At 44.2% G+C, this 24,592-nt stretch overlaps 1 protein-coding gene across 1 annotated transcript in view; it reads left to right on the plus strand.

The window, feature by feature from the left end:
• The window catches only part of SBK1 (SH3 domain binding kinase 1), a gene marked incomplete at its 3' end in the record, with an annotated part of 69,105 nt that overhangs the window by 980 nt on the left and 43,533 nt on the right, over positions 1-24,592 (plus strand). The window lies entirely within an intron of this gene.

The raw sequence follows: 24,592 nt of genomic DNA on the forward strand, positions 1-24,592 counted from the left end.
TCTATTTGTATCCTGCCTTTATGATTTCTAACTAATAACTCAAGGAGGCAAGCATATCCAAAAGGCATCCATCCTCCTGTTTGCCCAAAGAAAGATGATTTTTTGTTGTTGTTGCTGTCTCCGAGTAATTCGATGCTCCCCGGTCAGGCTAAGCTGGTTTGACTTTTTTTTAAAAAAATCCCATTTATATCCCGCCCTTCTCCGAAGACTCAGGGCGGCTTACAATCTAAGCACAAATCAGTGCTTAGCAATAGCCTTCATTCTATGTATATGCCTGCTTATTAGGGCTTTCGGGGGGGCCCCAAGCGACATTATTACAAAGTCAGCTTATTGCCCCCAACAATCTGGGTCCTCATTTTACCTACCTCGAAGGATGGAAGGCTGAGTCAACCTTGAGCCTGGTGGGATGCGAACCTGCACTAATTGCAGGCAGCTGGTGTTACTTAAGGAGGCATCAGCCCACTGCTCCACCAAGACTTGACCGTAGTTTGTTGAGCAGGCCCAGATTAAATCCATCAATCTTAAAGGAAATCAACCCTCTGAAAGGACAGACACTGAAGCTGAAGCTCAGATACGTTGGCCACCAAATGAGAAGAGATAAGACTCCTTGGAAAAGACCCTGATGATGGGAAAGAGGGAAAGCAAAGGAAGAAGAGGAGAGCAGGGGAGGAGATGCTTAGATAGTTAGTGTCCATCGACACAAGAAACATGAATTTAGGCAACTTTGGGAGAGAGTGGAGGACAGAGGCCCTGGTGTGCTATGGTCCATGGGGTCAGAATAATAGAATAACAGAGTTGGAAGGGACCTTGGAGGTCTTCTAGTCCAATTCCCCGCTCAAGCAGGAGACCCTGTACCCATGGTGGCGAACCTATGGCACGCGTGCCACAGGTGGCATGCAGAGCCCTCTCTGTGGGCATGCGCGCCGTCGCCCCAGTCCTGGGCCTTCAGCTGGATTTTATAAAACCTTTTCGCTTTAGGCCTCCGCCGCCGTGTGCAAAAAAAAAAAAAGGTTCAATCAATCAATCAGTTTCAACTTCTCGCGGGAAAAAAAAGGCTCTCGCAAAGTTGGAATTGATTGATTGAACTTTTTAGTCCCACCCAGCCTGCCGTTACCACTGCGGCCACGCCCACCCAATGGGCCACGCCCACCCAATGGGCCACGCCCACCCAATGGGCCACGCCCACCCAGCACCCAACGATACATAAGTGGGCTTTGGGTTGCAGTTTGGGCACTCGGTCTCTAAAAGGTTTGCCACCACAGCCCTATACCGTTTCAGACAGATGGTTTGAAACCAGAGATGGACCCGACTTAGCGAATGAACAACAAGGATATGCTGTGTACATGTGCACTTTGCTCTTCGCGATATGCTCTCTGTGTATGCAACAGAATGACTTGTTCCTTTCCGGCTTTGCATGTCATGTGAACCCAGCCCAAGAAAGACACTTGGTTTTCCTTTAGACATGGGACTGTACCATCAGGATAGCAGCAAAACAGGTGCCCCATTGCTGACCCAGCCTTCCCCTTAGCTCAAATTCTGAACGACTGGATGGCCACGTGGAGCCAAGCCGACTTGATACAGCTTGATCTCTTGGCCAGAAGGTGTTAAAATCTTGAAAAGCTGTCAACAAAAACCTGTTCAAAATTGTGGATGTTTGGTGCTGAGTTGTCCTCCAAAGCCCAGCTTATATGTACTTATTAGATCGATCTCCTGTCTTTTTTCGCCCTGCCCACACCTCTGCTTAAAATAGCAGTGTGAACCAAGCTTGGAATTAATTTCGGATAGGTGTCAATTTTTCAGACATACTCTTCTCTCTTGCTTTAGCAAGGTGGATGAGTTGGAAATGGCTCGAGAGACAGAATGAGGGCCGGAGGAGAGATTAGAAATACTTGATGACAGGAAGAGAGAAGGTGGGTTTTTTAGCCACGAGGATTCTTATCATTCTAAACGGTGATCCAGTTTCTATAAGGAGTTGCTATGTCAAGTACAAATTATATTCTGAATCTTGCAGTGCACACGGCCAACCACCCATTCGCTTTCCCAAAAGGCAACTGGACTTTCTTGGGGGTTTTTTTCTACCTTGAAAATGTTTCGCTTCTCATCCAAGAAGCTTCTTCCAATTGCCTTTTGGAAAAGCACTTTTGGGACAGCCACGAGCTGGATGATTGAGGATCCCCACAGACATTCACCCATTCCCTGGAAAACTCTGCTGGTTTAGTGGGTTCTTGGTGGGTCCTAAAGACAATAACTGAAGGGCTGTCACAGGGAAGAGCATCTGAAGGCCAAAGCATCCATTCTCCAGAGCATCTGAAGGCCAAAGAAGAAGCAACGGATGGAAGCTGATCAGAAGGAGATCCAAGCTGGAAATAAGGAGGAATTTCCTGACAGTGAGGCTCATAACTCAATGGAACAGGTTGCCTCCCAGAGTTGCGGGTGCTTCATTACTGGAGGCTTTCAAGAAAAGTTTGGACAACTATTTGTCCAAGATGGTATATGGACTACTGTCTTGGACAGGGGTTGGACTGGAACAGTTCCAAGGCTTCCATCCAGGCCTGTGATTGTGTGATTCTTTGACTTAGGTAAAGGTAAAGGTTCCCCCGCACATGCGTGCTAGTCGTTTCCGACTCTAGGGGCCAGTGCTCATCTCCGTTTCAAAGCCAAAGAGCCAGCGCTTGTCCGAGGACGTCTCCGTGGTCATGTGGCCAGCATGACTAGACGCCAAAGGCGCACGGAGCGCTGTTACCTTCCCACCGTAGTGGTCCCTATTTTTCTACTTGCATTTTTACGTGCTTTCGAACTGCTAGGTTGGCAGAAGCTGGGATGAGTAACAGGCACTCACTCTGTTACGCAACATTTGGGATTCGACCCGCCAAACTGCCGACCTTCTGATCGACAAGCTCAGCGTCCTAACCCACTGAGCCACCACGTCCCTCTATTCCTTGACGTGGTTGGGAATAAATGTCAGGGTGGAGGCAGGAGTTAAAACTTGTATAGGTAGTCCTTGTCTTACAGCCACAATTGAGCCCCAAATTGTGAGTTTTGCCCCATGTTACGAACTTTCTTGCCACAGCTGTTAAGTGAATCACTGCAGTTGTTACGTTAGTAACATGGTTGTGAAGTGAATCTGGTTTCCCCATTAACTTGGCTTGTCAGAAGGTCACAGAAGGGGATCGCGTGACCCCCCCCCAGGACATAAATACGAGTCAGCTGCCAAACATCCGAATTTTGATCACGTGACCCTAGGGATGCCGCGACGGTCGTTAAGTGTGAAAAAACGGTACTAAGTCACTTTTTTTCAACGCCGTTGTAACATTGAACGATCGCTAAATGAACTGTTGTTAAGTCGAGAACGACCGGCACCACTCAAGGCTCACCAGCTTTGCAAAACTGTTGTGGGAAACAAATAGGAAAGACCCCATTCTACGCTGTCTTCAATTCTTGGACAAAAAGTGCCTGAAATTGTGATAATGAAAGAAATGGGTAAAAATGATCTGAGCAACATTTGAGAATTCTGCCCCTTTCTAGTCTTCCGGATGACACACATTAGTGCTGGAGCAGTGGCCGACTTTAATTGAGCGGCTTGAATTACAGGAATTTATTTCTCTTGGGGCCATCTGCTTGAACAACTGTGTTAGAAGTCTGCAGAGAGGGACACGGCTTGATTAAAGCCAGGAAGGAGAAATAGGGGGGGGGAAGAGAACCAGCAAAGGGGCTTTGAGGTAGGAGCAGACAGACACCCCCCCTTCTTGTTCAAACTCAATTGTCAAATCTCCTTCGGTTTGGAACTGTCATGTTTCCTCTGCCCAGCTTACCTTACCGCTAGGGTGGGCAACTATGCCAACTTTACGACCTGCGGACTTCAACTCCCAGAATTCCCGAGCCTCTAGAATTCTGGGAGTTGAAGTCCACAGGCCTTCAACAGTCGTCACAGTTGCTCACCCCTGCCTGCCCTACAGGGTTGTTGTGGCAGGGATGGAAATGAAAAGACGCCCACCTAAACTGCCTTGGATCCTTGGAGAGGGAAAGCAGTGTTGTTTATTTATTTTTATCATTTTTATTTACAGCCCACCTTTATTGTTTTTACAAATAGCTCAAGGCTCCCTTCTTCGCCTGTTTTCCCCACAACAAAAACCCTGTGAGGTGGGCTAAGAGGGAGTGATTGACCCATGGTCACCCATCCAGCTTCGTGCCTAAGGCAGGGCTAGAACTCACAGTCTCCTGCTGAGTGGCCCAAAGTCACCCAGCCGATATTTCATGCCTAAGGCAGGACTAGAATTCACAGTCTCCTGGTGATTGGTCCCAGCTGCTTTTCTTGCCTAAGGCAGGACTAGAATTCACCATCTTGTGGTTTCTAGCCTGGTGCCTTAACGACTAACAGAGAAAACTGGAGAATTTTAGGGATTTCATTCAAGTTTCCAATCTCTCCTTCCCCCCCCTGCAACGTCCATACACACAATTCCAAGATTGTAAATGGGTAAAAAGGGAAGATTTGGTTAGTAGAAAAGAGCAACAGATTGGAAAATATTGTCAGGAAACATTACACACACACACACATATATATATATACATATATATATACACACACACACACACACACATATATATATATATGTATATATATGCGCAAATTATTCAAGTTGCTAATAAAGAATTTTGGGAGGCTGAGATGGCCATTTCGAACTCTTTATGTTCTCATCAGTCAGTCATACCCTTTATCTGAGATTCGAACCTGGGCTGATTGTATCTTAGGCAGTTGTTTTTAACTTGCTGAGCCACAGGTTCTTTCTCTCTTTTTATTAGCTCGAAGGCAAGGCAAATATATGTTAAGTATTTGTCAAGGCTTTTTGAAAGCACCTTGCTAATTAACTCTTTCATTCCTGTTTTGGCCTATCTTCAAGGCTTATCCACAGGATATAGTCAACTATGACAGCTCATTATTTGTGCAAATTATTCAAGTTGCTAATAAAGAATTTTGGGAGGCTGAGATGGCCATTTCGAACTCTTTATGTTCTCATCAGTCAGTCATACCCTTTATCTGAGATTCGAACCTGGGCTGATTGTATCTTAGGCAGTTGTTTTTAACTTGCTGAGCCACAGGTTCTTTCTCTCTTTTTATTAGCTCGAAGGCAAGGCAAATATATGTTAAGTATTTGTCAAGGCTTTTTGAAAGCACCTTGCTAATTAACTCTTTCATTCCTGTTTTGGCCTATCTTCAAGGCTTATCCACAGGATATAGTCAACTATGACAGCTCATTATTTGTGCAAATTATTCAAGTTGCTAATAAAGAATTTTGGGAGGCTGAGATGGCCATTTCGAACTCTTTATGTTCTCATCAGTCAGTCATACCCTTTATCTGAGATTCGAACCTGGGCTGATTGTATCTTAGGCAGTTGTTTTTAACTTGCTGAGCCACAGGTTCTTTCTCTCTTTTTATTAGCTCGAAGGCAAGGCAAATATATGTTAAGTATTTGTCAAGGCTTTTTGAAAGCACCTTGCTAATTAACTCTTTCATTCCTGTTTTGGCCTATCTTCAAGGTTTATCCACAGGATATAGTCAACTATGACAGCTCATTATTTGTGCAAATTATTCAAGTTGCTAATAAAGAATTTTGGGAGGCTGAGATGGCCATTTTGAACTCTTTATGTTCTCATCAGTCAGTCATACCCTTTATCTGAGATTCGAACCTGGGCTGATTGTATCTTAGGCAGTTGTTTTTAACTTACTGAGCCACAGGTTCTTTCTCTCTTTTTATTAGCTCGAAGGCAAGGCAAATATATGTTAAGTATTTGTCAAGGCTTTTTGAAAGCACCTTGCTAATTAACTCTTTCATTCCTGTTTTGGCCTATCTTCAAGGCTTATCCACAGGATATAGTCAACTATGACAGCTCATTATTTGTGCAAATTATTCAAGTTGCTAATAAAGAATTTTGGGAGGCTGAGATGGCCATTTCGAACTCTTTATGTTCTCATCAGTCAGTCATACCCTTTATCTGAGATTCGAACCTGGGCTGATTGTATATTAGGCAGTTGTTTTAACTTGCTGAGCCACAGGTTCTTTCTCTCTTTTTATTAGCTAGAAGGCAAGGCAATAAAAAGAGAGAAAGAACCCGTGGCTCAGCAAGTTAAAACAACTGCCTAATATACAATCAGCCCAGGTTCGAATCTCAGATAAAGGGTATGACTGACTGATGAGAACATAAAGAGTTCGAAATGGCCATATCAGCCTCCCAAAATTCTTTTTAGCAATTTGAATAATTTGCATATATGTATATATATATATATGTATATATATGTATATATATATATATATATATATATATATATATATATATATATATATATATATATATATATATATATACACATACATACATACATATATATATATATATATATACATATATATATATATATATATATATATATATATATATATATATACACACATATATATATATACACACACACACACACACACACACACACACACATATATATATATATATATATACACACACACACACACACACACACACACACACACACACACATATATATATGTATATATATGTATACATATATGTAGATCTTTGGTCATTCAGGTTTTTTCCCACGTAGAATTGGAGGTATCAGGGCAACGTTTCGACGAAATCTCATCCGTCATCCTCAGGGTGGTGGCTTCAGCTTCGTTCTTCTGGGATATATATATCTCCTTTGCTGTGCCAGAAACATGGGTTGTTGTTGTTGTTTTTAAGACCGACTAAGGTTATTTTCTCCTTGCAATCTTCCAATGTAGATGCAGCCACAGGGTAAGTCAAAAGTCATGACGGTAACTAGGACGGTGTAATGGAAGAGTTGTCTCTTTCGATAAGCATCATGTGTGTGACACACTTGCAAAGACTTCCACTGCGCTGCCGCGGCTGCCATCTTCACTTTTGTTGACCTTACCCTGCAGACGCCCCTTTCCCCACATTTTCCCACCTCCCTCCTTTCGATGACAAATGAAACCAATCCGATGAAACCAATCCATTCGGCAGGATGAGCAGAAATCATTGTGTTCACAGAACACTTAAAGCCCAGTTTGCTTGGCTACAATTTGTGGGTGCCAACCTACGATGGCTAGCTCACCCCACAAAGCTTTTTTCCCCAGGTGTTCTGTTCTAACCTACGACCGGCCCTGTTTGTGTGTCAGGGACAACCCCTTTTTCCTTTTAACAGTCAACAGGCTGGAAAAACCCAAGCCAAATTTATTTACAGTTCAAACTAAAAAGCAACAGAATATTTCCTTCAATAAATGAATCAAAATATCAAACAAGAGTCAACAAACAAGAGTTAAAAAGATGTAAAGAACAGACCAGGATTCCCTTAGAATGTCTCCAAACGGTTGCCTTCAGCAACCAGCCCCGCCCACGCCTTCCCCTTTGATTATCACTCCCAAGGCGTGGCTTCTCACTGCCTTCTCCTCCTCTCACTGAGTTGCCTCATTGATTTTCTCTGCTCTGCTCTGCTCAGCTAGATTGCCTTCTGCTTCTAGCGTCTCTGAACAGATTCAGCTGTGACTCTTCTGAGTCCAACACCTCGTACTCACACAACTGAGCCTCATGAGGAACATGACTGGAGGGGCCAGGCTGAGAGTCCTGCAGTGCATCAGAGCCTCCCTCTGACACCAAAGGCTCTTCAAACCCCTCCTCCTCCTCCTCCTCAGATTCATCAGACTGAGCTGCTGGGAGCACAGGCTGACAATGAATCACAACACCAGCAGGCCAAACTGTAAAATAGCCAACTTCATTTTCTCCTAATATAGTGTGTTGTATAGATCTGTTGAAGGAAAAGTCTTCATCGTGGTTCAGTCCAAGCCAGGAATAAACAACGTGGCGACTGCTTTAGAAAGAAGGTTGCAGTTTATTGAAGAGGAGAGCCAGACAGAAAGATGGCTCTGGAAGAAAAAGGAGCGAGCACATGTAGGGAGTGGGTTTTTATACCCTCTGGGGCTCTTGAGGTTGTTTCCTGTTCCTGAAAAAAAGTGACTTATGACCATTTTCCCCACTTACAACCCTTGCAGTACCCCCGCGGTGACATGACCAAAATTCAGACACTTGGCACCTGACTCGTACTTATGACGGTTGGGGTCACATGATCCCCTTTTGTGACCTTCTAACAAGCAAAGTAAATGGGAAGGCCACTTAACAAACTAACTTAACAACTGCAGGGGACTCATTAAAGAACAGGGGCAGGAAAGGTTGCAAAATGGGACCAAGCTCGCTTAACAAAATCCTCACTTAGCAACAGTAATTTTGGGCTCAGTTGTGGTCGTACGTCAGCGGCTACCTGTACGTCAACCGTTCATCGTACGATTGAGCCTCCAGACCACCTATCCTCTTGGTTGAACTTTACTAGTTTTCTTTTTGCTAACAAACGCAAGTGGGTGGGTATCGTTTATTCCGGCGGAATCCGATCTGCAGAGCAACAGATGTGAATGGGATATGGCCACCACCTGTCCTTTCTCTCCTACGACTGCCACTGCGGTACCTCTCCTGGGCCAGGGAATATTCAGCCTCCTCCAGTTTCTCCCTTTCTCTCTTCTGCCCAGTTAGGAACTCAGGCTTTCTCCTTCTTGACCCTGTTCCTCCTTCCTCCCTTCCTTCCTCCCTCCCTCCCTCCCTCCCTCCCTTCCTTCCTTCCTTCCTTCCTTCCTTCCTTCCTTCCTTCCTTCCTTCCTTCCTTCCTTCCTTCCTTCTTCCCACATCTCCAGTGGCATCCATGCACCACAAGGATGGTGCTCTCTCTTCCTGCTATTTGTTCCCAAGCAAAGGCCACCCTTGGAATCCTGCATCCAGTTTTGGTCATCACCACGATGTGAAAAAGATGTTGAGACTCTAGAAAGAGCACAGAGAAGAGCAACAAAGATGATCAGGGGACTGGAAGCTAAAACGTATAAGGAACGGCTGCTGGAATTGGGTATGATGTTTAATGTTTAATGATGAGAAGGATGAGGGGTGACATGATAGCTGCCTTCCAATATCTCAGGGGCTGCCCCAAAGAAGAGGCAGTCAAGCTATTCTCCAAAGCGCCCGAAGGCAGGACAAGAAGCAACGGATGGAAACTAATCAAGGAGAGAAGCAACCCAGAACTAAGAAGAAACTTCCTGACAGTGAGAACAATTAACCAGTGGAACAACCTGCCTCCAGAAGTTCTGAATGCTCCAACACTGGAAGTTTTTAAGAAGAGACTGGACAGCCGTTTGTCTGAAATGGTATAAGGGTTTCCTGCCTGAGCAGGGGGTTGGACTAGATGACCTCCAAGGTCCCTTCCAACTCTGTTATTCTAATCTAATCAAAGTCCATGGGGGAAGCCAGATTCGCTTAACCGCCACGTTACAAGTTAACAACTGCAGTGATTCACTCAACAAACCAGGGCAAGAAAAAGGGTAAAATGGAGCAAGGCTTACTTAATTACAGGGGGGGTCCATTCCCTTACGACCTTAGTGACCGTTCAGTTACAAGGGACCTGAAAACGAGGACTTGAGTGCCAGATCTGAAGTTTCGACCATAGTCACTTGATCGAATTTTGCACACTCGGCAACCCGATCGCATTTATAGCGGTTTGCTGTGCCCCGCGGTCACATGACTGCATTTTTGCTGGAAACTGGCACCCATAGCAAACTACGCTTAATGACCCCTGCGAAAAAAAATGCTATAAAATTGGGTTGCTCGCATAGGTGACTGATTTTACAACCGTCACAATTTTCGACTGCAAAGGGCAGGTCCATTATGGCTGTATGCCAAGGATCAACTGTATTTCCCTCTATTAATCCGATGTAAGATCTGCACATCTTAAAAACCATCTTAAAACCCAACATTGGAAGGCTGCTTCTTAAAGGAATGTGAAGAGTCTTGTCTAAATCTAACGCGAACCAAAATATCCTAGATCCCCGATTTGGGGGTTGCCTGTGCCCAGCAGTGGCAGATCTGTTGGCTCATAAAGCCATATGCTGAAAATTATCCAAAAATTATCAAGTATTCAGCTCGTGCAGAGGTGGCTGGCTCGATCTGGGCTGCGCGTGATGATGTGTGAGCTCACCACTCAGTCGCCGTGGCTTATTCAATTAATCATAGGAGTGCGAGGCATGAACCAGCGGCCAAACCAATTTGCAGACTTATTCTGCAGGTGGCAAAAGTCCTGGCGAGGTTTCTCGGATGTGGCAAATTCACGTGCTTGGAAAAATGCCCAGATTGTGCTAAGAGCACTCTCGTTTTTTGTCTTGGAAAACAATATTTAACATATTATTTAACAGTTAGAACAATTAACCAGTGGAACAACCTGCCTCCAGAAGCGGTGAATGCTCCAACACTGGATGTTTTTAAGAAGAGACTGGACAGCCATTTGTCTGAAATGGTACTATAGGGTTTCCTGCCTGAGCAGGGGGTTGGACTAGAAGACCTCCAAGGTCCCTTCCAACATTATTATTATTATTGTTGTTGTTGTTGTTGCTATATTTGGAGGGGGAAAAAGAGCTGTGAGAAAGCAAATTCAGATACTATTCCTACTAGAATATCTTTAAGATTTTGGCCAAAAAAAAGCCCCATAGCAAACAATGGTTTAAGAACTGCTGCTGCAAAAAAAAAAAAAAATTGGGTCGGTCACATGATTACCCACTTTACGACCATCTTGTCTTGCCACTGTAATTGGCAGGCTCCATTATGGTTGTAGGTTGAAACTATACTGTAGATTTGAACTTTATCACTTCGAATTCCTTCTGATCCTTTCCAATACAGGTAAGTCCTCGACTTACGGCCACAACCGAGCAACCCAAATTTCTGTTGCTAAGCAGTTGTGAGTTTTGCCCCACTTTACAACCTTGCTTGACACCGTCGTTAAGTGGATCACTGCAGCGGTTAAGTCAGGAACAGGGTTGTTAAGTGAATCCGGCATCCCCCGTTGACTTTGCTTGTCAGAAGGTCACCAAAGGGGATTCCATCACACACACACACACACACACACACACACACACACACACACACACACCCCGGGAACTCAGCGACCGTCATAAATACGAGCCGAGCGTCTGAATTTTGATCACGTGACCACTAGGGATGCTGCAAGCGTCATGGTAGAGGACAGGAAGGCCTGGAGGAACGTTGTCCATGGGGTCGTGATGGGTCGGACACGACTTCGCAACTAACAACAACAAGGGTCGTAAGTGGGAAAAACGGTCATAGGTCACTTTTTCCGGTGCCGTCGTAACTTTGACCGGTCACTAAATGAACTGTTGTAAGTCGAGGACTACCTGAGCTGAACCTGAGTGGGTGCTGCTACTTTTATAGTCTGAGGCTCAGGACAATTAACCCCTCTGCCTCCGTTTCAATAATTCTGCTCCACCGTCAGCCAGGTGCCCCCCCCCAAATTCCCAAACTTTAGCCGGTTCATCCGGCGTCCTTCCCACCCAGTCCCGCTGAGCTGGTAAACCGCCTGCTTCTCCATCCCTGCCCACCCTGCTGGGTGACGGCCATAACCTCTGCTTCAAATGGATATGATCGTGCCAAGCGGATGGTGATGGATGCAGGCTTCTTTCAAATGAATACTTTCCAAGGTCATAAAGAACAACAACAAGAAAAAAAAACAAATAGAGAAATTGGCAGCCCCAAATCTCTCAGCTGGCAGAGTTGACTCTAGGGCTGAATAGATGCCGACTCGGAGACAGGAATTGGGGTTTAAGAGAGGGGAAGAAACCTCAGAACCGATTGAAGAGAATATTTATAGCTGGGGGTTGAACTTTGGGGTGCTTGGTGCTCTCCGAGCTTGGTGGTTTTCTTGCAGTGCTAGCACCGATGATGCTACCTAGTTTAGGTAATGGGAAAGGGGAAGCCGTGTTACCGTTTGGTAACAGGAAGGGGAACCCGAGCAAGTTACAGGAGCGGATGAGATGAAGACAAGTTGGGTTTGTCTGGAATGGTGTAAGGCTTCCTGCTTGAGCAGCGGGTTGGACCAGAAGACCTCCAAGGGTCCCTTCCAAATCTGTTATTCTGTGTTCTGTGGACCTTTAAGCAAACCAGACGCTTCCAAGCTTTTCTGAGTGAAGAAACAGGCAGTAGGAATGACTTAAGAACCCCTTGGGGGAAGTGGGGGGGGGGCTCCAAGCAACTTGGAAAGAATCGCAATTTTGGGTTTTTTTTATTTTTGTTTTAAAACTCGATCAGCTTTGCATTCTTGTTTTGCTGTTGTGCCAGTCCCACGGGGCAACTGTGGCAGCAGAGCCTTAGAAAACCGCTGTGATATACGGATCTAAATGTACTTATTAAAAATAAATAGGAATTTTCTGTCTTGCTCAACCTTGACATTGATGCGAATGGGGAACAAAAATGAATGCAAATTTCATGACTCTTTTAAATCAGACCACAACCTGTCCTTCTGGGGTCAGAGAGGATGAAATTGCCCCCTTAGCTTAAAAAATTAACTTTCCCCAATACGATGATACTTTTTCCCCCCTTTCTCTGAAGCTCTGTTTTGGTTTGGTGGGGCTTCGGTTGGCAGTGTCCTAGGGAAAAGACGAAATAATAGAGGTATTACTCGACTTCCATTTGTTTAATGGCTCTTCAAAGTTATGACAGCACAGAATAAAGTGACTTGTGACCGTTTTTCACACTTAACAACCATTGCAGCATCCCCAAGGTCACATGATCAAAATTCAGATGCTTGGCAACTGGTTCATATTTATGACGGCCGCAGCGTCTTCCCGATCATATGATCAAAATTTGGCCACTTGGCAACTGGCATGTACTTAGGTCAGGGGTAGGCAACCTTGGCTCTTTTATGACTCGTGGACTTCAACTCCCAGGATTCCTGAGCCAGCCGTGCTGGCTCAGGAATTCTGGAAGTTGAAGTCCACAAGTCATGAAGTGGCCAAAGTTTTCCCCGTGCTGGCTCAGGAATTCTGGGAGTTGAAGTCCACAAGTCATGAAGGAGCCATAGTTCCCCCATGCTGGCTCAGGAATTCTGGGAGTTGAAGTCCACAAGTCATGAAGGAGCCATAGTTCCCCCATGCTGGCTCAGGAATTCTGGGAGTTGAAGTCCACAAGTCATGAAGGAGCCATAGTTCCCCCATGCTGGCTCAGGAATTCTGGGAGTTGAAGTCCAGGAGTCATGAAGGAGCCATAGTTCCCCCATGCTGACTCAGGAATTCTGGGAGTTGAAGTCCAGGAGTCATAAAAGAGCCAAGGGTAGACTTAGGTTGATTGCAGTATTTCCGGGTCACATCACCACCACCTTTTGCAACCTTCCGACAAGCCAAGTCAGTAAGGAAGCCAGATTCATTTAACCACCGTGTTACTAACTCAACAACTGCACTGATTTATTGAACAACCGGGGTGAGGAAGGTCGTAAAATGGTGGTAAAAATCACTTAACCAGCAATGGAAATTTTAAGACTCAACTGTGGTCGTCGGTCGAGAATTCCCTGTAATAAAAATCAAAGCCAGGATCAAATCAACGCAGCAAAGGGTGCGTCAACCATCTTTCTTATCCATAAATGTGGGAGCCTTTCAGCCCCACCTTGCGAAGAGAAACTCGAGCAACTCAACTTTTGGCGCAACCCGACACGGCACAGTTGCGTTGACCTCTCTCTTCTCTTGCTTCCGCACCGACACGCCCTTCTCTGGTTAACCAGCAGCTGTTACGTCTCTCCTAGTAAGCTCCATCTTAATTATCAGGCTTAACTGGGGCTGGGAAACACTTACAGGGGCCCAACTCCACAGGTTGCTCTCCAGGCAGAGGAGAACAGATAATGCAGATAGGGTTACTTTGAAGTTAAGATTGTTGTTAGTTGCGAAGTCGTGTCCGACCCATCGCGACCCCATGGACAACATTCCTCCAGGCCTTCCTGTCCTCTATCGTCTTCTGGAGTCCATTTAGGCTCAGGCCTACTGCTTCAGTGACTCCATCCAGCCACCTCATTCTCTGTCGTCCCCTTCTTCTCTTGCCCTCAACCTTTCCCAGCATTAGGCTCTTCTCCAGTGAGTCCTTCCTTCTCATTAGGTGGCCAAAGTATTTGAGTTTTAGCTTCAGGATCTGGCCTTCTAAAGAGCAGTCGGGGTTGATCTCCTCTAGGACTGACCGGTTTGATCGCCTTGCAGTCCAGGGGACTCGCAGGAGTCTTCTCCAACATCATAGTTCAAAGGCCTCAATTCTTTGGTGCTCAGCCTTTCTTATGGTTAAGTTAAGATAGACCCCCCCAAAAAAGGTACTTAGGGCCCAGATTTGAAGTTCAGATGGCCAGACCCCCATTAAGGTCTCATAATCACATTTTGGGATGGTTGGCAATGAATGTTGCATTTACACCTGTTTGCACCATCTTGTGATCACATGATCCCGACTGATGACATTTCTGCGGGAAGCTAGTATTTACTTCCATTTTCCAGCAAAAAAACACCCATCGCAGACTAAGGGTTCGCTGAACACCCGCGGTGTCACTTAACGACTGCGGCAAAAAAATGACATAAAATCAGGTCAGTCGCACGATGACCTGCTTAACCAATGGTGTAACTTACTACTGTAACCCTAGGTTCAATTACCGTCGTAAGAATCATAGGACTGGACGGGACCTTGGAGGTCTTCTAGTCCAGAGGTCCCCAACCTTTTGGGCACCAGGGACCAGTTCCGTGGAGAGAGGTTTTTCCACGGACTAGAGAGTGCGTGGTTTTGTGTACTGCCTGCATCCCACGGATGGGGCTTTGCTTGTTTGTGCAGACCGGTTGCTGGCATGCTGTGGCCTGGTGTCGGTCCATGGACCAGGGCTTGGGGACCCCTGTTCTAGTCCACCTCCTGTTCAATCAGGAGACCCTATATTATTTCAGATAAATGGCTGTCCAATTTGTCCTTGGGAACCTCCAGTGTTGGAGCACTCACAACATCTGGAGGCAAGTCATTCCACTGATTAATTGTTCTGACTGTCAGTAAATTCCTACTTAGTTCTAGTTGGATCTTTTTTTTTCTTGATAAGCTTCCACCCGTTAGTTCCTCTGTCCTGCCCTCTGGTGCCTAGAGAATAAAGTCAAGAAGTCAGAGACTGCCTGTACTATGGAGATACGCCTTTAGGGATTTTAGGTATGGATATATATATATATATATATCCATACCTAATATATATATATATATATATATTCAAAAGACTTGACAAATACTTAACACATATATCTCCCTTGCTTCCTAGCTAATAAAAGAGAGAAAGAGCCTGTGGCCTAGGGGTTAAAACAACTGCCTAATATATAATTAGCCCAGGTTCGAATCTCAGATAAAGGGTATGACTGACTGATGAGAACAAAATAAGTTCGAAATGGCCATATCAGCCTCCCTAATACTTTATTAGCAATTTGAATAATTTACACAAATAATGAATTGTCGTAAGTTGTGACTATAGCCTGCGGATAGCCTTGGGTTAGGCTGAAACAGGAAAGAAGATTTAACTAGCAAGGTATTCAAAAGACTTGACAAATACTTCACACACACACACACACACACACACACACTCACCCCAACCTGGCATCTACAACTATCACTGATACACCTTAGAAAGGGTCAGTGTTTTAATCATTTGGTTGTGGTCACCACTGCTGTCCCATTCTTTGAGGTTCAATCCTTCACAAAGATAGTCTACCCTTGAATATGGATATTTCAGGGCAAATGAGCAAAGCCATAAAACATGAATGTTTTTTTACTGAGCTGTAGTGGAGCAGTGGTTAGAATGCAGTATTGCAGACAAATTCTTGAGACTGCCAGCAGTTCGATCCTGACCAGCTCAAGGTTAATTCAGTCTTCTATCCTACCGAGGTCGGTAAAATGAGGACCCAGGTTGTTGGGGGCAAATAGGCTGACATTGTAAACCGCTTAGAGAGGGCTGAATATAAGTATATAAGTCTAAGTCTGTGATGGCGAACCTATGGCATGGGTGCCACAGGCAGCACACAGAGCCCTCTCTGTGGGCACGCGCGCTGTTGCCCCAGTCTTAGGCCTTCAGCTGGGTTTTATAAAACCTTTTCACTTTAGGCCTCTGCCGCCATGTGCAAAAAAAAAGGTTCACTCAATCAATCAATTTCAACTGCTCGCAGGAAAAAAAAAGATCTCAGAAAGTTGGAATTGATTGATTGAACTTTTTAGTCCCACCCAGTCTACCGTTACCACTGCAGCCACGCCCACCCAATGAGCCACGCCCACCCAATTGGCCATACCCAACCAATTGGCCACACCCACCCAATGGGCCACGCCCACCCAGCACCCAACAATACATAAGTGGGTTTTAGGTTGCAGTTTGGGCACTCGGTCTCTAAAAGGTTCGCCATCACTGGTCTAAGTGCTATATCTATCTATCTATCTATCTATCTATCTATCTATCATCTATCTATCTATCTAATCTATATATCATCTATCTATCTATCTATCTAATCTATCTAATCTATCTATCTATCTAATCTATCTATCTATCTATCTATCATCTATCTATCTATCATCTATCTATCTACCTACCTACCTACCTACCTATCTATCTATCTATCTATCTATCTATCTATCTATCTATCTATCTATATGCCTACCTATCTACCTACCTACCTACCTACCTATCATCTATCCATGGTGGCACAGTGGTTAGAGGGCAGTATGGCAGGCTAACTCTGCCAACTGCCAGCAGTTTGATCCTGACTGGCTCAAGGTTGACTCAGCCTTCCATCCTTCTGAGGTGGGTAAAAATGAGGACCCAGATTGTTGGGGGCAAGAGGCTGACTCTGTAAACCACTTAGAGAGGATTGTAAAGCACTATGAAGAGGCATTTAAGTCTAAGTGCTATTGCTATTGCTACATCTTACACAACTCTTTCACAAGTGTTCTTGCGAACACTTTATCCTGAACCCTGTGATAGGATCATATAAAAATAGTGCAAACCAACAATGAAATATTTTTCCCCCCCCTGCCAATTCTTGGTTTCGAACAGCCCTTTCTTTTGCTTTCTCAGAAACGAGCTGACTTTGATAGGATGTGACTTCTGGGCTGCCTTCGTTTGGATAGATAGACTAGGAAAAAGCACCTGGGATCTATCTGTAGCTCTCTAGCAGTTTGTAAATACTAAAAGAAAATAATTATGCAAATGGCATGCACAACATACAAGCTCAGAATGTGATTGGCTAGTTAAGGGGGTTCAGGTGATAAATACAGTGATGATCTAAAAACAGCAATATTGTACATAGGTAGGTAGGCATGTTTCTGAAAATAAATACAGCAGCTGGGGAAAAGCAGGAGCAGATTGGTGCAAATCTAATTCTGGAACTAGAATTCCACATTCCTGCAAAGATCACACGTGCCCAAAGACACCCTGACTTGTCACTGCTAGCAGAGAGTTGCAACACCCAAGTGGCAGTTTTACACCTCAAAGTGACACTTGTTATGTTTAACCATGCCCCCCTCCACCCCCCCAAAATTCCAGGGTCTTTATTAAAGTAATACCTTGACTGGGCCAAAGGAAGATTCAATACTCCTACACTAAGGATCTGGATCACACAAGGAAGTCACAAAGATCACACCCGGCAGTCTCCTTAATATAGGGGAATGGGCAGCACACAAATTTAAAACATAAAAAAGGAAGAAAATCCTAAGGTGGTTTGTTTGATTTAGTTTGGCGAGAGTCCTAAAGTTTCCGCTTTAGTTTGGCAAGCTTTCTGTCTGTAAGTGAGGAACGAGAAAGGAAAGTGCTTAGAAGAATCTCTAAAACGTCTCTTTCTTAAATCGTCGGGCTGCAAAAGAGACAGCAGATTATTTGTACTTTAAGATTTGCAAGATTCTGTTAATGTAGCTTTGCAATAAAGGAGAATTAGCCTATCTGGCTGTGCTTCCTGTCTGGTCTACCTGATAAAGCCGACTGGTGATTTATCCCATAAACCATATTTAAATACAATATAGCTTAGTCTGTTGGATGAATCTCCCCACTGGATATCCCAGATAGTTAAACTTTGCTTGGGGTAAAAAAGAGAGCCATACGCAAAAAACTGTGGCATATATACAATATTTCTCCCTCCTTTTCTTTTTCTCCTGAACTTTCACACATTAAGGGTACTTGGGATGCTTAAAAGCTTTTGGACAATATTCTAACCCTTCTCTCTGGCTTGGTGAGGATACGGAATAAAATACAGAATAACAGAGTTGGAAGGAAACTTGGAGGTCGTCTAGTCCAACCCCCTGCTCAAGCAGGACAAACAGTTGTCCATTCTCTCTTAAAAACCTCCAGTGGTGGAGAACCCACAACTTCTGGTGGCAAGCTGTTCCATTGATTAATCGTTCTCACTGTCAGGAAATTTCTCCTTAATTCTAGGTTGGTTTTCTCTCTGACATGTTTCCACCCATTACTTCTCGTCCTGTCCCCCAGGTGCTTTGGAGAATAAATCAATCCTCTCTTTTCTGTGACAGCCCCTCAAATATTGGAAAATGGTTGTTATGTCACCCTTAGTTCTTCTCTTCATTAGACTGGACATACCCAGTTCCCTCAATCATTCATTGTGTAGTTTAGCCTCCAGATGATCCCTAATTATGTTATTGCTCTTCTTTGGACTCTTTCCAGAATCTCAACAACTTTTTTTTGTATCAAGGTGACCAAAACTAGATGCAATATTCCAATATAAGGTCTTTCCAAGCCATTATGAAGTGGTACTAACACTTCACCTGACCCCTGATGCTATTCCTCTGTTGGCACAGCCCAGGACTTCATTGGCCTTTGTGGCAAATGTTAGTAAAGATCACTTTAGAGGGTTTTAGCCCTCTTTTGGGCTCTGGTGGATTTTACAGGATGTAGGGAAAAGAAACCATGTGTTGTTTTAGGCAGCTACATCATTTATGTTCTCCGATGAAGCCCCCAACACCCTTTTCTAATTTTTTGCAAGAGAGAAGCTGTTGACACTTTCTGTTTATTTTGGGACCCAGAGACAGTGGCTGTTTTCTCCCTGTCCTCAGCTTGCTAATGAGTTTTAAAACTCTTAAGAGAAGCCAAAGAGGAAACAGCTGGTGACGCAGCGTGTGGCTGGCAGGCGCACGCATCCCCCAGGGGATTTGATCTCCTGTTGGTCTCTCCTTTGCGTTCCCTGTCTTTGAGAACAGTTCCCAAGCTGAGCTGATCTCTGGAGCGGACTCCAGAGGTGCTGAAATATGTTCTAAGAATCCAAGTGAAGCAGCTCATGGTTGTTGCATTATGCCAGGATTAAGTTTCTCCTGCATTTATAGCATTTTGTAGCTCTCAGTGGAGACTTGCCCCTCCCACAGTCTTGTTTGTCTTATCATTCAGGATGTTGCAGCATCCGTAAAAAGAGGTGGGCCTTGTATTGGGCAGCTGTGGTCACCATTTTGACTTTTTTGACCTTCCCTGCCGGCATCCTTGTTTCCCTGGTTGTGATCTGGTATTTTGCTGAAACAGCCTGCTGGCTGGCTGTTTATTGTCTTTCTTATTTAATACCCTGAAGAGCTGGGTTGGATTTTAAAAGCTGGTTTATCACATTGCGATTATTATCTGGCTCCTCCTAAAGAGATTGCTTTTACTCCATGGTAGATATTTCAGTCCATCCCTCAATGAATGGAGTATTATTCCTTGCTTTTGCTCTTAAACCATGCTTCAAAAACCTGTGTTTTAAAAACCTATCCTTTGCATGTTTCTGTCAACAGTCTGTCCCTGAGCTGCTCTGTAACTTTCTTATGTCAAGGTTTGCAAATTGCTTGGTCAAATGATAAAGATATCTTTGCGCTTGGTGCTTATCATCAGTGCAGGTTATAATTAGTAGTAAAGAGAAAACAAAGAGAGTATCAGCAGTAATAGGTGCCTTGGTTGCAATCCCAAAACATCTGGAGGACCACTTGAACACCATGGGCATTGACAAACGTCTTATCAGTCAATTGCAAAAACAGCTTTACTTGAAACAGCTTACGTCCTCCAACAAGACCTTTAACATGCTCAGACATCAACATCTGCCTAAATCAGATCCTTGGGAAGGACTTAAAAGGTGGACAAAAATGCCAGATCCAGTCTTAGCATCCGTCTGACCTGTGTGACCAGCCATAATGATAATAATGAACGTGCATGTCGCCCAACTCAGAATGGTGTTTTCAGCAGAGCCGCCAAGGAACACGTGGTTTTGATTTTAGAACGGAAAAAGGCTGGATTTGGCACACAATGATTGTTTTCGAGATTTGTCATGATTTGCTAATTGATTGTTGCTGCCATGACTGACAGCGCTGGAGACTTGATTGTGTGAGATGGATTGGGAGAACTTTCCTCATTAAACGCAGCCTGGGGAAGTGCTTTAAAATAACTGGATCAACACGGACACGGAGAAGCAACTACTAGGGGGAGATCCCTGCCTGTTAAGGGTCGCAAAAGAGGTAAAACGGTGGGGGAAATTGCTGGCTGAATGCTCCCCCCGTTTTTGCTGTGTAGAATATCGCCAGAGATTTCCTTGTAGCAATATAAAGTGACACTAGAGGGCACTGGAAGCTCAGATTTGAGAGGAGGGACTTTGATAACATCCCCAGCATCCTTCTTCCATCAAGGACCACCTGTCCGCCCCCTCGCAAGAGTGCTCGACCATCTTTTCTGTTGTTTATCATAACGACAAAAAAAACCCCAACAACAACAGCAAAATAGATAACGCCTCACCTGGAGTTTCTCTCTCTCTCTTACATATCTATATCTATATGATATCTATATCTATAAAGGTAAAGGTTCCCCCGCACATGCGTGCTAGTCGTTTCCGACTCTAGGGGCCGGTGCTCATCTCCGTTTCAAAGCCGAAGAGCCAGCGCTTGTCCGAGGACGTCTCTATGGTCATGTGGCCGGCATGACTAGACGCCAAAGGCGCACGGAATGCTGTTACCTTCCCACTGTAGTGGTCCCTATTTTCCTACTTGCATTTTCTACGTGCTTTCGAACTGCTAGGTTGGCAGAAGCTGGGACGAGTAACAGGCGCTCACTCTGCTACGCGGCACTCGGGATTCAACCCGCCAAACTGCCAACCTTCTGATCGACAAGCTCAGCGTCCTAACCCACTGAGCCACTGTGTCCCACATCTATATCTATATCTATATCTATATCTATATCTATATCTATATCTATATCTATATCTATATCTATATCTATATCTATATCTATATCTATATCTATATCTATATCTATATCTATATCTATCTATCTATCTATCTATCTATCTATCTATCTATCTATCTATCTATCTATCTATCTATCTATCTAAAAAAAAAATGGTGCCAGAACTCACACACGTCATACAACCCGCCTTGCCAACTCTACAAGGTTCCATCCAAAAAAAGGTGCTGGAACTCCGTTCTGGGTGTTCTATGAGAAAAAAAGCCATGTCTGTATCTATATATCTATATCTATATCTATAGATATCATATAGATATAGATTGCATGAACGAGCTGCCTTTTGAAAGGATGCAGAGAAGAGCAACAAAGATGATTAGAGGATGGAAGGCTAAAACACATGAAGAACGGTTGCTGGAATTGGGAATGTCTAGTTTAATGAAGAGAAGGACGAGGGGGGAACATGATAGCAGAGTTCCAATATCTCAGGGGCTGCCCCAAAGAAGAGGGAGTCAAGCTATTCTCCAAAGCACCTGAAAGCAGGACAAGAAGCAACGGATGGAAACTAATCAAGGATTGAAGCAACCTGGAACTAAGGAGGAATTTCTTGACAGTTAGAACAATTAACCAGTGGAACAACCTGCCTCCAGAAGTTGTGGGGGCTCCAACAGTGGAGGTTTTTAAGAAGAGACTGGGCAACCATTTGTCTGAAATGGTGTAGGATTTCCTGCCTGTGAAGGGGGTTGGACTAGAAGACCTCCGAGGTCCCTTCCAACTCTGTTGTTCTGTTAGTCTGTGAAGCGTTGTCCAAAGAAAGGTAAATGTGAGTGAAATTCTCCAGGGACGAGATCTGCTTGCACTGATTTTGCAAATTGGGGGTCTTGTCTGTCTTTCCCAAGCTACTTTTACCTTGCAAGGGAAGATTGCAAGAGGGAATCGCTCCCACAGAGATTGCTAAGTGTGCGTTTGATGTTTGATTTTCAAGTAGCTTGAAATAGCAGATCAAGTCTTTTTCACAGGGTTAAATGCAAACTTATTCCTAAGCTTAGTTTGTCATGAAGCAGTGGCACCATTGCTCAGCGGTCAGCAATGGACTGTGGCTTAATGTAGGGCTGCATTCATTCAGTACCCAGCTGGCTTGTAAGGTTGGCTTAAATTCAACACAATCCTCAACCACTTTGCAGGATATTACTAGGGAATCCTGAATTTTCTGTCTGGAAGAGGAACAAATTGCTTTGGTTCTCCCCTTCTGCGCAGAGGGGCGTTCCTTGCCTCTGGAAATTCACATATTCTAGAGCAGGGGAGTCCGACTTGCAATGTTACGTGACATGTCGTGACGTATTGCGACTTTTTCCCCATTGCCGGCAATGGAGTGGGTGCGGTTTCGGCATGATGCATCTGGCCCGCGGGCCGGCAGTTTGACACCCCTATTCTAGAGAGAGGGAAGTTCCCAGGTGACGGGCTGCAACATGAACCTGGAAATTTGGAAGAAGGACCACAATGACCGACCTTGATTGGATCTTGCAACATTATCCTGGAACACATTTATTTGCCTTCCTTTGGAAATTCAGGTCAACAGCAGGGACCACAAAACAATTCCATGGTGGTTAAAAGGGACATTACACGAATAACACAGTGGGGAAAGCAGTCCACGTGCCACAAATGGTGTCCTTTTCATTGAATACACCATCCAGAAAAGGGAAGAGGGAAGAAGAAAGTGGAGATCAGTGAAAAGAACCAGGTTTTTTTCCCCCAAAGGGGACTCCCAGTAAATAATCATTTATAATCTGAATAAAAGACGTGTGGTTCCTGACAGCCACACAGAGCCACAGAGCTAGAAGAATCATGTGGAACCTTTGTTGTTTCTGCACCATCTCGAACAAATAAAAACAAAAGCCAGCCAAGGTTCTAGTCCTCAATGTCCTTTTTCAAATACCAGGTCTACGCCTGTCCCTATGCTGTTTCCCCAGCCACTGGAGAAGCTGTGAAAACAATCAGACCGATGCCTGTCAGCTCTGCAAATGTTTATTAAGGAACTATTTGAATCGCTTAGATGCAGATTAGTAATTTTTTTTAGCCCTGTTTTTATATACGGTATATATAAAAATAAAGGGAACACAAGATAAGACATCCTACTATTAAATACAGTACATTGTGTTGTTTAAGTGTTCCCTTTATTTTTGTGAGCAGTGTATATATATATATATATATATATATATATATATATATATATATATATATATATATATATATATATATAACCATAGCCCTTGAGATGCGCATTATTGCTTTATTAGATCAATGTTCTTTGGCAAGAGAGTAAGCAGGCTTTTAATCGACGCTATAAGGGAAAGAGCATTTCATGGTTTATTTCACAAGGATTTCTGTTTTGTGACCGTATTAAGTGAGCCATTTTTTTCCTCCCTCTCTTGGACAAGGATTTCAGACCTGAGCAAATGCTTAATTGGGCTATGCCTAATTGTACCCTATGATTCAATTCCCAGTTGAGTCGGAAGCTGGCGTTTTTTCTCCTCTCCCCTACACAGAAACCCTCTTGATTATGAGGTATCAGATTACTAACTTTGGAGCTCGTCCAGCATCAGGCAGCCATTCCTGATAAATATTAGGCCTTTATTGGATCAACTGAGCTGTTCCAACATTTTCTTTCACGGCTCTCGGCCAGGAGTGAGAAAAACAGTCCGTGTGCGGCAAGAAATAATCCAAGGTGACAGCTGGAGGGATCTTGGAAGATATATCTTTATTTCCTGTTTCAGCCTATCCTGAAGGCCATCGACAGGCAGTAGTCACACCAGTGACAGCTTATATATATATATATATATATATATATATATATATATATATATATATATATATATATATATATATATATATATATATATATGTGTGTGTGTGTGTGTGTGTGTGTGTGTGTGTGTGTGTGTGTGTGTGTGCGCGCGCGTGTGTGTGTAGATCTTTGGTCATTCGGGTTTTTCCCCACGTAGAATTGGAGGTATCAGGGCAATGTTTCAACGAAATCTCATCCGTCATCTCCTCAGGCTGGTGACTTCAGCTTCGTTCTTCTGGGAACACTTCTCCCAGAAGAACGAAGCTGAAGTCACCAGCCTGAGGATGATGGATGAGATTTCATTGAAACGTTGCCCTGATACCTCCAATGCTACGTGGGAAAAAACACGAATGACCAAAGATCTACATACAAACACCCGCGAAAACCTCAGAAAACATACACACACACACACACACACACACACACACACACACACATATAAATATTTGTTAGTCTGACCTCCTGCAGGGCAGGCAGGAGTACAAATGGAGGACACCACGTTCTTTCTTCCAAATGTACTGCCAGCCTTGCGAGGTAGTCCAAGCAAGAAGCGGAGCAAGGAAGACCAGCTATATCTTTATAGTAACTTGACAACTGCCTTGATTAGCCACAGAAATTTGGTCCAAGTGGT

This window comes from Vipera berus (genome assembly GCF_964194415.1).
Source record: "Vipera berus genome assembly, chromosome: 13".
NCBI lineage: Eukaryota > Metazoa > Chordata > Lepidosauria > Squamata > Viperidae > Vipera > Vipera berus.